Source organism: Lingula anatina, chromosome 6 (assembly GCF_051362555.1).
Source record: "Lingula anatina isolate TDL-2025a chromosome 6, LinAna3.0, whole genome shotgun sequence".
NCBI classification, from domain to species: domain Eukaryota; kingdom Metazoa; phylum Brachiopoda; class Lingulata; order Lingulida; family Lingulidae; genus Lingula; species Lingula anatina.
In genome coordinates, this window is record NC_141772.1 from 9,368,231 (window position 1) to 9,385,621 (window position 17,391).

Below are 17,391 nucleotides of genomic sequence, written 5' to 3' on the forward strand. Positions count from 1 at the left end.
GAGAGAGATAGTACAGAAATAACAATCGCCTAAGTCTCTACTGTGAAAAAGTTATCGCAGTTCTCAAGTTAAAACGAACCATGCTCTCCGAACGCGCAAAATAATTGCCAAGCAGACAGTGACAATATTTTCCTGTCTAACCCTCATGCCTTACGACTAATTGTGTATTTGCAGCCTAAATGATTCACTGCTACATGACTTGTATATACTGGTACTTGCTGTGTTTTATAAAGACCAACATATACTATGTGATATTTAACAAAAGTAGTCGGTGATGTAACATCCGGCCAACATTTAGGGCGCATTCAGATTCACACATCGTATTAGCTGGATCGGTCAAACTTTGTGGGGGATTCCCGCTAAAGTGAATCTGAATGGGGTCTTGGAAAACAATTATGGATGCTTTATGTACATTTAAAGCTCGTGTAACTTTTGGTGACATTACACCAAATGAAATGTGAAAAATGTGTTAAGCTGTCGAATATCGTCGTGCCTCATCACAAATACACGCGGACATGCATGCTCATGAGCATGCGACCGCGTACGCGTGCTGTACAGAGAACAGAGAAATTAAACCAGATTAAACCACGCATTGTCTTTTAAACATTTGAAATATATCCATGAAAACTGAAAAAGATGCTTGAGAGTGATATTCAGTAATTCCCCTCTGTCTCTTTTTAAAAATATCCTAAAAGAAATGATCACGGTAAGATATTTTAATATCTTACCGTGATCATTTCTTTTAGGATTTTTTAAAAATCAAATCTGCCCTTTTGCACACTGGCTGGGCTTCTAAAATATGTTATGAAGAACACAAAATGTGACGCAATTAACAGGAGAAACAGCTGTCATCTGAGAGGTGAACCAGTGCATTGTGCTGCTTTATACTTACATATTCATGTAAGGTGTGCAATTAGCATTTGACTTTTTTTAAGATTTCACCTTATTTCATTTATCATTTCGCGCGTCCTGCGTAAAAACACATAACAGATGTAAGAGTGACCATATATATACAAAGAAAAATAAACTAATAATAACAATAATGACAAATCATTTAATGGTCCAAAAAAGACAGCATTACTTGGTTTACAAATCCATTATGTTAAGTCGTAATATAGTAATATTTGGATCTGTGGAGGGCGTTAATATTTTTAACGACTGGCCATGACTGCACAATGTCCAAGCTTATGAGTTAATGATATTAATAACCGGGCGTAAATCTTGCCATTAATACACGTTTATCTCAACGGTTATGACTCCTGGAAGAGATTTTAATGATCAGTTAAGTTATATATGATTGTAAATGTAACTTAATACATCCCTACCTGATAGTAATTAACGAGGCGCGTGGTGAAAATCTCTGGGCAAACTTGAAGTAACAACCTGCCTATGGTTCCGAGAAGTCGCAAGACTGATTGTGTATTTAATGTTGTGACTGGAAGTCGAATTACTCACCAATATATACTGGTACGTTTAAAACCTTTCAAATAACGATAAAAAGGGCCAGAGACTAGCTGCGTCCTACTTTCGACTCGTGTTATTTGGTTGACAGACACCAGCATTTTCATTTTAGTGTATGCATATTTGTTTGCTGAAATGATATAGATAGAATAGTGAAAATCCGAGCAAATAGTCGTTTCTTTTTTTATCAAGATGTAGAAAAGATCTTATATGTCAACGCTCCTTGGAAAACGCTGTTGATTGACTGAATCTCAAGTACATATGTAATCTTAAAGATCAGATGGTTTTTAATAGCGAATGCTAGTAGTTATAATAATGTGTAATTAACTTTTCCTATCAATTATCCGAAGGAGCCTTACTATGGGAGTCTTCAAAATCCTATTTCGTATTGACAAGTTTTACTACTTTGACAATCGTTTGTTTATTTGACGGAAAAAAAGAAAACACACATTGCTATGCCATTGTTTCGTAACTGGAGCGTTTAACCAGCCGACTGTACTGTGCAATGAGATTGTCATACAGAGTAATAAAAAAAAGTCACACAAAATTTTCCTTTTTTTTTGAGTAAACTGATCTGAAACTAGTTACATGTGTCTGTTATCTAAAAAGTCTGCAGCTGATATTCCATTTTCATGCAAGTCTCATGACAATAAAGGGTGTACTAGGGGTTTACTGACGTGCAGACATTTTGGGGTGGGGGTGGGGTTTTTGTTCAAAGTGGGTCGAGATTGGGAGGTGTATATGTACGTGTGTACATTTAACATGAATCTAAGTACAAATTGGATATCACATTTAAAAAATGGTTTATAAGTATATTCCCTATTTCGCAAGTAAGTAGCAAGGTACACTTTTTTGGTCTGGTGTGCTTTGATACATAATGGGAGTGCAACACAATTGTCTCACCTACTGCAATCAAAACAATTGTCTCACCTATTCCAGACTGCATCTAGTGCAACGGTCTCTCCTTATATTTAATTCTGTCTCATGCAAGTGCTGTTTGTATTTCGCCATTGTTCATTTTCTGACTAATATCTCTGTACTAGTCTAGTGCCTTATTTATCCTACTTACTTTTTAGACTGCTGAAGTGACCTCAAATATTTATTGTGCCATTGCTAAAAGAATTTTAAAAAATTCTTTTAGCAATAGCAAAATAAATATTTGAAAAAAAAACAACACGTACGTTATCCCACGTATCTTCATGCATTATGTGGTGCCTTTCATTACGTGTTTTAAAATGTGTGTGTGTGTGTGTGTGTGTGTGTGCGTGTGCGCCTGTGTGTGTGTGTGTGTACCTATATATGTATATGTACAAGTTGCCCAGACCACTAGAATTAAACAAGAAGTTATAAAGAGAAGGAGTAGAAACAAGGGGTTTCCTTTCATCCTATCCTCGTAACGGGCTTAATCCTAATAATTACCCAGCTTGTGGTCTTAGGGAGAGCTTGTGCCTAATACATATTCAAAAGACCGTTCACGTGGGTTGCTTCAGCCAATTGGGATAAAGCCTCGCGAAGTCTCTAATAATCTCACAGAGAAAACATGGTGGGATTACAGAAAGGTGTAGAGAGAGATTTCAAGCCTGGACGCAACCATTTCGGGAAATAAAACTCAAATCATGCGAGATACACCTTCATTTGATCTAAAGCCGATCGGTTATACAAAAATTAGTTTCACATCAAGAATGTATGAGAACAATTTCACAAACCCACCTTCAACGCTAAAATTTGCACCTGTAGAAGTCTCATATTTATTTTAAATTATTTTTGTCGTGTAAAGGCGTGTAAAGGAAATTTACCTTCATCTAGGAATGACACATTCAATTCACAGCCGTGTACACAAAACAGTAGTACTTGCAATTTTCGTATGCCAACCTCGTTTCTTTCTTTTTTGGCACATTATTGCTTATATACCAGGTAGAGCTTAAACAGGAAAATTGGGGAAATGAAAATAAGTAATTGCACTTAGTACGATTCTAAATAAAATGTCATTAATACATATTTTTGTTTATATCTTTGTCTATTACATGAGGCCAACTAATAGTAGACTGATAGTTTAAATTCATTAGAAGAAGAAATCAAAGAAATATTTTTATTGATTGATATTGCTTTATTTCAACATTCGAGCAACTTGTATAATATCTAAAACAAAGTACCAGCAATGAAAATATATCAATATTGTTACACCCAACAGTGATTAAAGCAATACAAAAATGGTTAGTTTTTATTTTGATGTGGTGATTATTTTATTTTATACTTTAGACAATTAGCCAGTGAACACTCAATTCCCTTTTAAAACTTGGACCACTAAATTCCCTTTTAAAACTGCACCTCTTGTGCACTATAGTTTAATATTAGTGGTGGTAAGAAAACAGAGCCTTGTGCCTCATCAAGTTGCTGCTGGAAACAATCATTTTGACTGTTCAATTATGGCTACATGTACATCTGCCAGCAAAACTTAAGATCTTTCACCTGCATTCTCTTCAACCTGAAATGAGTAAGTGCGGAATTCATTACAAAATATAACTCTATATCCTAAACAAAACTCTGCAAACATCATAGTGCATTAAAAAATTGAAAAAAAAATTCCGAGAGTTCCCTGTCGTCAAATTTTGGACCCACCATTTTGAAAAAGTCCCATGAAAAGTTGTTTATTTGAAACGATGTTTTTCATCTAAAGGATTGATTCATTTAATATCACAATGTTATATTGTAATGGTGCACGTGCTTAACAAACCAGAAAAACATAAATTATCTGCAAACACCACGTTAAAATTACCAAAAATTGTCCCAAACTGTCACCCAACTGTCTCTAACCAATTTAGGGACCCACCATTTTGAAAAAGTCCCATGAAAAGTTGTTTATTTGAAACGATGTTTTTCATCTAAAGGATTGACTCATTTAATATCACAATGATGTATTGTAATGGTGCACGTGCTTAACAAACCAGAAAAACATAAATTATCTGCAAACACCACGTTAAAATTACCAAAAATTGTCCCAAACTGTCACCCAACTGTCTCTAACCAATTTAGGGACCCACCATTTTGAAAAAGTCCCATGAAAAGTTGTTTATTTGAAACGATGTTTTTTATCTAAAGGATTGACTCATTTAATATCACAATGATGTATTGTAATGGTGCACGTGCTTAACTAACCAGAAAAACATAAATTAAATGCATACACCACGTTAAAATTACCAAAAATTGTCCCAAACTATCACCCAACTGTCTCTAACCAATTTAGGGACCCGCCATTTTGAAAAAGTCCGATGAAAAGTTGTCTATTTGAAACGATGTTTTTCATCTAAAGGATTGATTCATTTAATACCAAAGTGATGTATTGTAATGATGCACGTGCTTAACTAACCAGAAAAACATAAATTATGTGCATACATCACGCACTTAAGAAGAAAAAAGTCCTAAACATGGAGGTCCCGCTGAATCGGCCTCAGATCTTCGAGCTAACGCTGCTTTCTGCACTCTCAAATTTGACTGACAGCCACCGTATGAACATAAAACAATGCTCAAAGCAGATTATCAACTCTCACTCACCTTTATATCGCTCGACTTGGCGTTTTTCTAAGTATAACTTCCAAATATTCGCATTAAACATGAATAAATCAAGACGTATACGCACTGGTTCAGCTTCTCCGTCTTGAGTCACGCGGAGGCGAGCGGAGGATTAGACCAGTTACGAGGATCGAATTTCAAAGGACGCCGCTTTGAAAAGAATGCTGTGATCTGATTGGACGAGAGAGATAATTGATGTCCCGTTTCTACTCCTTCTCATTATAACTTCTTGAATTAAACCAGCAGTCTTCAGTCATCTGTGGAATGATCCGGGTGCATGCTTACTTCTTCAAAGATTTTTTCTGAATATGGAGTTTCAGTTCTTTATCAGGAAAAGAAATAATGCCCTGTTTCACTTCATTGCAGGATTTGCGAGATAGAGAGATTGTTTTTGAGTAGTTTTGTTGAAAGATATCCAGACTGCGACGTCTAAGTACCATGTCTGCGCCGGCGATGAAACCATAATGCTCATGACAGATAACCCTTTTTTGTGAACACTTTTTAAGAATAAATAAGAACTCTGATTTATATAAGTCAAGTTCAAACAAAACTGCAAGTAAAATAATATTTATAAATCTTCTTCATGTAAAAAATTATGTCGAAGTGAAATTTATTTGACCCCACTTAGCAACACCACGGCAATTTCAATGTGCGCAATTCTTAGTTAACGACAGGTTTTAGATTACTCGGCTAGCAACTTGAGAAGAGGTTTAAAAAAAGTGAAAGGAAAATGACATTTTATATAAATACAGACTATACCCTCCTCAAAGATACTTCCTAATCCCTTCGCATTTAAAAAAAAATCTGCCAGGAAGTTTTCTGATTCAAGGAAGCAAATTTATTACGTCCCAGTTTAAATAACAGACCACGTAACGTTTGCAATCTTGATAACGAATGGATACGTTTTTTATTATCACATACACAAAAGGAAACTAAAAAACATAACCTCCATTTGAGTGGGCGAACGAGGCAGATAAAAATCTGCACTTGAAAAATGTTTCCATCACCGCTTTTATACAACATAACAAGGAAAGGACCGCAGGCGACTTTTTAAAATACATTTAGGTCGATAAGATAAGTGGTGGCCCGAGGGAGCATTCTTCACTCCCCTGTCATAATTTTGTCAATGAATAATGAATAAATTAAGAGATATGCGGGAAAAGAAACATTGAAAATCATTCTTTCTGATAGTCTGAAATTGCTCCTTACGGTGGCTAGGGTACGGTACACGTGAGTGGCCTACTCCAAGCAGTCAGACAACGGGCCTGTTGCTTTTTGATTGTCGAGGTTCGTCTCACGTTAACGGGTCCAAAGAAGAATGAAAACTCATAGAAATAACGCAGCATGCCTTGGTTTCTATTATAAAAGACGATTCATACTTCTAACGAGATTTAGTGCAGTATCAGCATTTTGGGGAGAAAAATACCATTTTCTATTTTGTATTTTTTTTTCAGGTATTAGGCCATCCATCGAAATGATCTGTCCGACAATATAAAGCTAGATGATGGCGCCAAGGTGGGGCATTTGCATAAATTTCTAAAATCACTTGTTTCTTGTTTTTTCTTTTATATCAGTTTTCACAAGAAATTGACCCGGTCACTTCAAAAGGGGAAAATTCACAAACGAACACTTGATGGACAATCCAAGATACCTTTTTGGTATTTGATTTATTTCTACAAGTACATAATATTTTGATTAGAGAAATAGATATTCATGTATCCGATGAACGTACTGTATATGTATCTAAGGGCGCATTCCCATAGATTTTAGATCGATCTATCCCGTGGGGAGTCTCACTAGATTACTGTCAGCTTAGCCGGCTTAAATGTCTGTTCCGCCTACTACTGTAAGGGGGTAATTAACTTCCGTGTCCGCTCGGCTGACAGCTATTTAGCGTGAACCCCCAGGGAGCTAGGTCGATCTAGTTGGATCGGCCTAATCTCTGGGAATGGGGTCTAAGACGTTAAAACGTCTAAAAACGGCTGGTAGATAAACATCGTAGTTGAAAACTTTAACTCTTATCTGTCTAAGTATGACATGGATCCTTCTCCCATTGTCATTTTATGACTGTATGCTTTGGTACTTTGTGATACCAGAAATTCGATTTTTGTAACATGTACTTATTCTACCCTGGACATGTTTACAAGCGTGCCGCCATTTGCATTTGTAAAGATTAACAGCCCAGTGACATAATTATTCTGACCAGGGGGTCTGGACCTGGTCAAGGACATGCAGAAGGAAGTACAAACAAAGGCGACCTCAGATAATAGGAATGTGACTAATTATCTGTCATTAACTTATCTGCGCCCCTCTTCATGGCAGGGGCTTAGCAACAGTCCTTGACAACGGAGGGTGGTTTAGTAGCTATATATAGAGGACCTTAGTGGGGTTTGTCCAGATAGACACTTTCACCAAAAGTCAGTTTATGCAACGTAAAATATATATATTTTTTCCTTTTTGTTACTATAAACAGTAATAAAACAAAACATAACCCTTTTTTCCTATTGCGGGGGAATGAGAAAGATGATAGAGAAATAGACCTGTCTTCTTCACCGCTTACATGAAGCTTCTCCATGACAAGAACACGACCGCAGACAACATTTTTCTATACATTTGGGTCGATAAAAAAGTGGTAGCCTGGGGAGCAATGGGAGCCTTTTCTTCTCCTCAATTATAAATTTTGCCAATAAATAATGAATAAATGACTAGATAAACACAGAAAGAAAGGGGGAAACCATTTTTATTTCTGTAATTCGATCGCGAAGCCAACGGTGGGTGCATGATTCGTCTCAGGTTAAGCACGTTTCACCATCATTCCATTAGAATAACAATAACAATATGAATTATAATAACACAAACGTATGTACGAGTTGATGTACGATTTGTGAAGGGTTTGGGATATATTTCCTCATGCAAAAATGTGGCCAGGTGCCACAGGAGGCTTGCACAGTATGTTAATGTCGGTTGCAAGTGTCCAGTAAGGCGTTTTGCGGTATATTCAGTCAGCTGTGATAAGTACATGTACCAGTACATACACTCTATGTTATCTTGGCTGAGCTCAAAAGGAAACTGCTTACACCGTATGGATGTAGATGATGTCAGATGATGTCTCTTCTAACACCCCATTTCCATAGATTAGATCGACCTACTTCAGATCGACCTAACTCCCTGGGGGTTCACGCTAAATAGCTGTCAGCCGGACGGACACGAAAGTTAATTATCCCCTTACAGCTTGTAGTAGGCGGGACGGACATTTAGATGATGTCAGATGATGTCTCTTCTAACACCCCATTTCCATAGATTAGATCGACCTACTTCAGATCGACCTAACTCCCTGGGGGTTCACGCTAAATAGCTGTCAGCCGGACGGACACGAAAGTTAATTATCCCCTTACAGCTTGTAGTAGGCGGGACGGACATTTAAGTCGGATTATCTGAAAGTAATCTAGTGAGTCTCCCCGCGGGGATAGATCGATCTAAAATCTATGGAAATAGAGCCTCAGAGACCATTCCTAGACCCTATCGTGCCAACTGTGGATTGATCTATCTCCAAGGAGGTTCTCGCTAAATTGCAATCAACTAAAGCGGCTTAGATATCTGTCACGCCTACTGAAGCTGCTAGGGGGTAATTAATTATCGTTTAGCAGCTTTAGTAGGCGTGCCGTCATCTAGGCCGCTTAAGCTGAATGTGAGAATCCCTTCGGAGATGGGTCGACCGTGTTAGATCGATATGGGTATGGGAACCCAGTCTTAACAGCAACATGGCAATGTCAGGTCTTCCGAATTACGCCTTAAGTGTTTTTTTTTCTTTCTTCTTCAAACCAGCCAGGCCATCGATCGCGCGAGTCAATCTGAATCTCTGTGTATAAAGATATTTATTGCTTGGCATTGTACACCTATTGCCATGTTAATTTCGTTTTGTAATAAAACAAAAAAAAATTCAATATAAGCTGTCTGAAGCAAAATGATCAATGTCAATATTATCGAAAGCAAACCCCTCAATACCAATATTGTCTAAAGCAAAACCATCAAGGATAATGTTGTTCTATTTTTCTATTCAATATAAATAAAAAACGACCTGATAAAAGTATAAATATCCTCGTTGAAAACTTCCTTGTTTGATCAATAATAACCTGTACGTTAGAAATATATGAGGCATTACATAAGGGTGTTAACCTGACCTGTTCTTCATGGTAACCAATACGCCAAACAGCAACCAAATGGTGTGTTTTTTGTGTTAAAATTGGCTATAATTTCAACCATGTTGACAAGACGCCAGTCTGCACAGTGAAAAGATGTGCTGTCATGATAAACATGAACTGCAAGTCCGTCCACTCAAAAGAACACAATTTGCACAATTTGCACAGTAAACAGATAACTGTTATGCAATCATTAACAGCTTTGACTTCCGTCATTATTCATGTTGTATTTCTTTCATCGACGTGTTTTATGCGACAACCCGTCGAATGGAAACAGTGTTCTTGAAAAGAAACATTTTATCAGCAGCCTTAATTCTTATCACGGTTATTTGTATAAATTGTACGTGACGAACTGCACGTACTTGTATTACGCTTAACGAAACAGATACGATACGAATATTACGTTTTATATATCACATGTCATCGTGACAAATGATGCAAATTTTGTGTTCCGGACCGGTGAGAGAGAGAGAGAGAGAGAGAGAAAGATAAGATAATTCTTTATGGCGTTTCCTAGACCCACATTTCATAAATTCACCTTAATCTCCAAGACATACCCGGTCCAATACCTTTGAAGAAAAATACTGCCTTTAACATGTTAGAGAGTTTTCAGTTTTATTTCTTATTGACCTGGCGAATTTCACCAATCTCTTTCCCCATCACGAGGATAATTCAAAAACTAAAAACCTAGCACAAGAATAAAATAGAAAATTGTTAGTAATATTTCCTGTTTAGTGCATACATGAAAAGATTGTAAGAAAACTTGGTGAGGTGGGTCACCTTGACATTGAAACAACACACGTGCCCTACCAAGCGTTTTCAATAATTTTCTTTTTCAATATAATCAACCGCCGGCAAACACTTTCAGAGCCACCGTACAGCCATGGGAACTCGATAGAAACTCACTTTCGTTTTACTGGCCACTTGCAAGAGACGAAAGTACCATGCCTCATGTCAAATCGCCCTATACCATATCTGTCACAAGATATTCATTTTAATATGGACGAGATCGATAATACCACATTCGTTTATCAAACGAAATTCACTCTGAAATAAAAAAAGCCAGGATAAATGAAAGCAGCATGACTTCCGTCTCTTTGAGTCGCTGTAATTTAGCAGTAATGTATTGGGGGGGGGGGGGGGGAACAAAAGTGAATTTGCCATGCCGCCTTCTTTTGTATAGACAAACTGACAAGCTCCTACGGGCCATAAGATTTTGTTGTTCAACATGCTGATTTTGGTGTTAAACCCCCGCAAAACTTAATCAGTGTCCCCGGTTGTGAAGTGTCCAAGACCCCATTCCCATACCTAGGTCGATCTAGCAGGATCGACCCATCTCCGAAGGGTTTCTGGCTAATTACATTCAGCGTAAGCGGGTCTGATGTCTGGCACGCCTACTGAAGGTGTTAGGGGGTAATTAACTATCGTTCGGCAGCTTCAATAGGCGTGCCAGACATCTAAGCCGCTTAATCTGAATGCAATTTAGCGAGAATCCCTTCGGAGATGGGTCGATCCTGCTAGATCGATCAATTTCGCGGCAACATCACATACTTCTTAACAACATAATCACCATCAATATTTAATGATATATTATTAGTTTAGTGGTATTCAGAATACGCACAGGCCAAAGGAAGTTCAAAGATACACTTTGAAAATGCTAGTATGCGAAAATGGACAAGTTTTATTAGGAAGTGGATTTACTCCTTTTTATGCCAAAGATATCAGAGAGTGAAATGTGGTCAGTGTAAATCTGACTGGGTCCAGCTTAACAGAGGGGTACCTCAGAGGACAAAGTTAGGTCCAATTCTGTTTATAACAATGATAAATGATCTAATAACCTGCTGCCCAGATATAAAATTCGTTGATGACACATCTATTTATGAAATTTGTCAGTTTGGCAAAAAGTCACTTCTTTCACAGGCAATAGAGCAACTTGAAAATTGGGTTAGAAAAAACAATATGAAATTGAACGTAAAGAAACCAAATGTATAGATTTTAACTTTACCAAATGTACAGATATCATACCAACACTATTGGTAGATGGAGAAATTGTAGAAAAAGTGAGTAAATTTAAGCTACTAGGATTAACTCTGACCCCTGATCTCAAGTGGACAGAACATGTGCAGTTTATTTATTCCAAGTCTTGTGCCAAGCTTTTTTTATCTCAGACAGTTGAAAAGGGCAAAACTGGACACTGAGGATCTAATAGTTATATATCAGTCAATAATCAGATCAGTCCTAGAATATGCATGCCCTGTGTGGGAGCCTGGTCTTACAGCCGAACAATGTGAATGCTTAGAATCTGTTCAAAGGAGAGCTCTTAGAATTATTTGCCCATTTTATACTTACAAAGATGCCCTACAGGCTAGCAATCTCACCTCTCTGAGGGAGAGAAGAGATGTTTTATTTAAGAACTATTTTACAAAAATCAAGAATTTTAATAAGTTACACCATCTGTTTAAAGAAAAGAATCCAAGAAATCTCAGGGTCAGCGACAAATTTTTAATACAAAGGGTGAAAACGGAGCGTTTTAAATCATCCTTTATAATGCACAGTCTTTTAAATTTCTATAAAATACTGCTCCAAATTGTCTTATAAGTCTTGTTTTAAAGCTTTGGTCTTTTAGCCTATAACTTTTAGTTACCTTTAAATACCTTATGATTTTATATATGATACATTGTAAAACTTCAACCCTTGGGTTGTGATTATAGCAAATAAATAGATTATTATAAAAATACTAAACTACAAGGAAAATGATCCGATCAGGCTGGTTTTCATACTCGAACTGTATTTTAAGGATGTTCATCAATAATGTTAGTTTAGAGACAATAAGGGAACAATAAGGGGCAATAAGGAAAACGTGTTTCCTGTATTTCATATAGCACAATATACCGGAAAAAAACAGCATAATTTCAAGAAAAATAATCCAGTCAGGCTGGTTTCAGTAAACACACCTGTAAGTTTGAAGACAAAAGACCTAACGGATTACCTCGAAATGTGCTACTTGTATTCAAATAGTATAATATATGCTGAAAAAAAAAAACAGTATAAACTGTGTAAAAATTAAGTGTCTGTACATAAAAATACAGTGTTCATTGCATACTTGCCAGTCAGCTGTTTTAATAATCTCGTAGGCCTACAAGTGCTACATAAACTGCGTAAACATCAATAACATCTTGTTTGTGTCAATATTACTGAATACCAGGACATTCACTTGTAAATTTCCGTTTTCTATAAACTCCCCCCTCCCCAGAACAGAACTAATCCAATGGGGCTATCAGTTTTTTTCACCAATGGGTGGCGCGCGTGTTTTAGTTGGGGTACTTTTGCGCATGCGCGTACTTTCTCGTGTGTTTGCAGTTTCATTTTTAATCTGACGCTGTAAATATCGCTCTAAATAATGCCAGGATACTGTTGTGTTCCGGAATGTACATCGTCAACAGCAGGTCATTCTTTTCCGAAAGACACAAAGCTGAGTTACCAGTGGAGAGTTGCCATCAGGAGGGTTGATTCTTCATCAAAAACACTATGGAAACCAAAGGCACATGACAAAGTCTGTTTCCTCCACTTTCGTGAGGAAGATTACACTTCTACGTAAGTTGTAGGCCTACTTGCTGTTGTCGCTTTTAGTATTAATAATGAGTTTGTCAACTTATTCATTAGGTCTTTGTTATCGATGTTTAAATAATTGTGTCGTTTAACGTGCTTAGAATGTTAATTTTTAAGACATTCTTCACCTAACATTATGTAGCGATTTGGGGGAGAAAACACTCTACCGACTAAGCTACCGAGCCCGGGTCAACCCCGACCAGCCACTACAATTTTTTCTTCGTTTTTATGTGATAATACATAAGGTTTTTTAAAGGCCACGTTTTCAAATTAGGACAACTTGATTTTTATTGTATTAATAATCGTTATGTTCACTCCTTTTGCAGATGAGAGAAAAAGACTGATGCCAGGAACGATACCATCCATATTTCCATTTAATAATTCGCAAAGTATCAGATCCGATGAAGTGGAGGTAAATATAACGCATGATATAATAACAGATTTATAAATAAAATGTTTCTTTTTATTTGTATAATTATCTGTCTTAATACTAAAAATACTAGAGACGGACTAAAGGGGACAAGAGGCAGTCAGATCTGCGTCATTTCTGTCATCTACACAGATTTTATGTGTTAATTAACAATGCATTTTTCTTTGTGTAATTTATTAACTTATGTATTTATTTTTTGTTGTATCCTATATAGGATGAGTCTCAAGCAGATGAAGCAGTGGCAGACAAACATGAAGACTGCGCTGGTGAGAGCCAAAAAGAAAGTACAGCTTCCTAGTGTGATATCACTACACCATCAGACACAAGAGAAAGCATCATGCTGTACCAGAAAAATGCAAAGGCTGTCCAGTATCAAACTGGATTTAGTCATATTGAACATTTCATGTTATTTTTCAATGGCCTTGGGCCAGCAGCTCACCACTTGAATTTCAAATGTTTGTCACCAGGGCCAATGTTTTTTGATCATTATGAAACTGAGACAAGCCTTTGACGATTATTTAGCTCTCTGTTTCAAGCTATCGGTAACAACGGTGTCAGAAATAATAAGCACATGGATCAACTTTGTTTTTCCAACTCAGTGAAATGAACATTTGGCCAGAACGTGACATTGTTGACGACTATATGTCTGTAAATTTTAAGAAATATGGAGTATTGATTTCATGGGTAAACAACAGTGACTGGCATAATTTGTCCATGTCTTGTCTTTCGGTTGCATTCAAAATATCACCAAACCTAAAAATGATAAAATTAAATTAGTGAGATAGGTTTTTTTACTGTTCTTTTCAATTTGTATTCCAAATGCAAAATGAAATTGTACATTCATAGGATTAAATGTTGACCTTCAAACCATGATATATCATCTCACAACTTGTATTTCTGTATTATAATGCAACTACAGGTATATATAGTAGCTCAAGCTAGGACATGATATTGATACAAGACATTTGAACAAGTAAAAAACAAGCAAACTTATTTTCGTTTGCACACCTACCTCGATGCTGTTATTCTCCATGATCTTTCTTCATGCCACACTCGACTTTTACTTTGGCCTCTAGTTCTGTTTTCAAGTTCTGACACTTCCTTCTCTGTGACCTACCAACATCAATGCAATTATGAGGGAGTGAAAAAACAATGATGCTAACAAAACGATGCTAACATTCTTGGCAAACACTGTTTTGATTGTCTACCTCATCTATACTGAGTTATGTCAACTGTCATTGACATAAAACACGCATCAACCCTTGTTTCTCCTTTACAAATTTGTGTTGACACAAGTCATGTGTTAAATGTAAGACCTGGTACACGAAACTTGATTACCGAAACGAACGGTCCTTTATCGACTAGGAGTGCCTACAATAAACGTATTTTAAACATAAATACCTTCATTATATTCTCGGAATATGGAAATACGCAATGACAATATCATTATCTTGAAATATAGTAATAAATTAGGCATATTAGTAGTGCGGAACTAGCCGCCGCTTACACCTGGCTTTTGACAGGGAGCTCACACAGAAACCCATATTTACGGGAAGATTCGAGCGCGAAACCTTCAATATTAATGATACAATTGACACATTTATAAGTAAACACACTAACCTTTCTACCAAATCCTGTTTATTTCCTCTAGTGGAGGCTCCTCTTTCAACTAGTGTAAGTTTTAACTTCGCCGCCGTTTGCTTCCCATACTCTAAAGCCATTTCTACACGGACGCGAAAACGAGGCTATCTTCAATAACCACTATTACCCCAGCGCCCTCTTTAGGACAAACGGCTCCGCGTATAGCCCCATTAGTCTCATTAGAGGGATTTCGTGTTTTCTCTATAAGCAGATGTCCTTCCTTTTCAACTAATTTAAAAATAAATAAATAAAAACAAAAAAGGGTGTCTATACATGCTTCCTTGTTAAATAATTTGTTTTGACAACAACCTACACGTGCTTCTCTCCAGAGCCCGTCAATTCAAACATGTAAATGAGTGCCGTTACAAGATGAGGCAATGTCCCTATTAATCCGTGACTTAGCCTCAATCTCGGCGATCATTCTAATATAAGCGAACTCCGCAAGCGAGGCCGCTGTTTGTGCTTTGCAATTTGCGTTCAGTACTTATTGAATTCTGGTGAAGACATGGAAAAGGTAATTGGAAGCAACAGAAAGGAAAATCAGATATGCTTGGATTTCGTTCGGTGTCAAATATCTCTTGGTACATTTATATAACCGTGATGTTGTCGCTTGCGTCAGTGTAAAAGTCATTGTTTGGGAAAGGAAATTGCTTCAATCGTGACATTTTGTTTACTTTGAGAAACCAGTTGTCTGTGAAATGCGGGAATATTTATAAATATCAATCAAATGCTACAGCTTTGAGGTTCGAACGTACATGTATTCTTGTCTAAGTTCTTTTTATTTTATCTCGTTCATTTATCTATCAATTAATTCGATGTATATTTTGTAATTAAGATTAAAATTAAATTTATATAACTATTAAACTTTATTTATTGAGGATAAAACATGGTTAGTATAAAATTTTATCTTCCCAATGGCTTTCGTTCGGTAAGTTATATAAGTAAGAATAAACATAATAATAATAGCAAATATCTAGTGTAATCTTCAGATTGGCAAGGTCTCAAAGCGTGATACATCAATGGCAAATTTTAATCAAAATTGTTGCACGACAGCGGTGTGATTTAAACTAAAGTTCAGGACGTATATAATTTATGTCTTTCGTGTCTCGCACTTTTCTGTAGTGTGAGGGCACGCAGGCTGGCACAATGAATGTTTAATGCACATTGTCCTTCTTTCTGGCTTATGAATACAAAGAGTAGCACAGATTGATGATGTATTTTTTATGTGTATTCTTAATGAATATAATACCTGTGCCTGCGGTTTTTATGGTTTTGTCTGGGGCTTATCTATACCTGTTTAAATACTTAGCACATTGTGAGGGAATGTATGAATTACCTGCAAGGGAAATGTCACGAGGTGTTCAAGTGTTATGAAAAATTACTTCCGTGTACACTGAAAAGGACAGCCAAAGGTAGATTTATTCTCACCTCATTACTGTCGTTGATTTCAAAGTCATGGTGACATTTGCCATGTTTTGGGCAGCAACATAATGACATAACGATGCTGGCGCCGGATGAAACGTTCACAGCCTGAACAAGATAGTGTTTGAAGTGGTTTTGCTGAGAAAGCAACTGTTTTTGGGATTATATGTGAAAGTTTGACACAATATGGCAGTGTAGTGAGTTGGAGCGTGCGTCACTTTAGCAATGTTGACACAGAATTGTCGGCGCAAAAACTATTAAAAAATAAAAGTAAATATATATATATATATATATATATATATATATATATATATATATATATATATATATATATAATAAAATAAACATATAAATAAAATGAGTTTAAAAATTAATTTAAAAGAATCTTTGTTTTATTTTTGGTCTTACAGCTACGCGCACTGACGTCATCATATCATGCATTTATTTTCATAAAAAATTGAAAATGTCAAAATGGAGTGAAAGGTAAATAAAACGACCCAAAGAAAAAGGGAAAAGAAGGGATAGCAGAAATGGGAGTAAACAGCAAGTACGGACGGGGGTAAACAGCCGATGGGTCGACCCATGGTGGGAGGGGGTCCCCTGGTCGCCTTAAGCCTACAGGTAAGTACAGTATGTCTTCTTCGTGTACTTTTAGTGAACCGCTTGCTATACTTCGTATACTGCTATTGTTTAACTATTGCCTTAGACTTCATTTGCTATCCCCGTTTATACCACGGTAAGCCTCACGCTGTTCTTACGGTGTACGTTCAACCACTGTATGTATTTCATTAAATATTGCACGACAGATTGAGAAAAGCAAATATCTAGTGTAATCTAAAATTTAAAAAAAAATCAGCTTCTTAAATCATGCATGTGCAACAGTGAGAAGTTTTTAACTCTGGTGCATTTCTTATCTTTTATTTCATCTCCACAGTCGACTCTGATATAAGCCGCATATTGGGCCTTTGCCAACGCCCTTATTTTAAAGAATACAAAATGAATTATATATATGAACTAGACAAATTTTACTTCCTTTCTCCTCAATTCTTAGCGAACACT

At 36.6% G+C, this 17,391-nt stretch overlaps 2 long non-coding RNA genes across 2 annotated transcripts; one reads left to right on the plus strand and one right to left on the minus strand.

Annotated features, from left to right (window-relative positions):
• Positions 1 to 12,493: 12,493 nt before the first annotated feature.
• Positions 12,494 to 14,894, plus strand: LOC106171248 (uncharacterized). Its single transcript, XR_015335285.1, has 3 exons — positions 12,494 to 12,824; positions 13,166 to 13,251; positions 13,484 to 14,894. It is a non-coding gene; the product is annotated as an uncharacterized LOC106171248 (long non-coding RNA).
• On the minus strand, positions 13,281 to 15,088 carry LOC147761096 (uncharacterized). The gene is made up of 3 exons (XR_015335286.1): positions 14,890 to 15,088; positions 14,282 to 14,382; positions 13,281 to 14,022 (listed from the first exon to the last, which is right to left on the minus strand). It is a non-coding gene; the product is annotated as an uncharacterized LOC147761096 (long non-coding RNA).
• Positions 15,089 to 17,391: the final 2,303 nt, after the last annotated feature.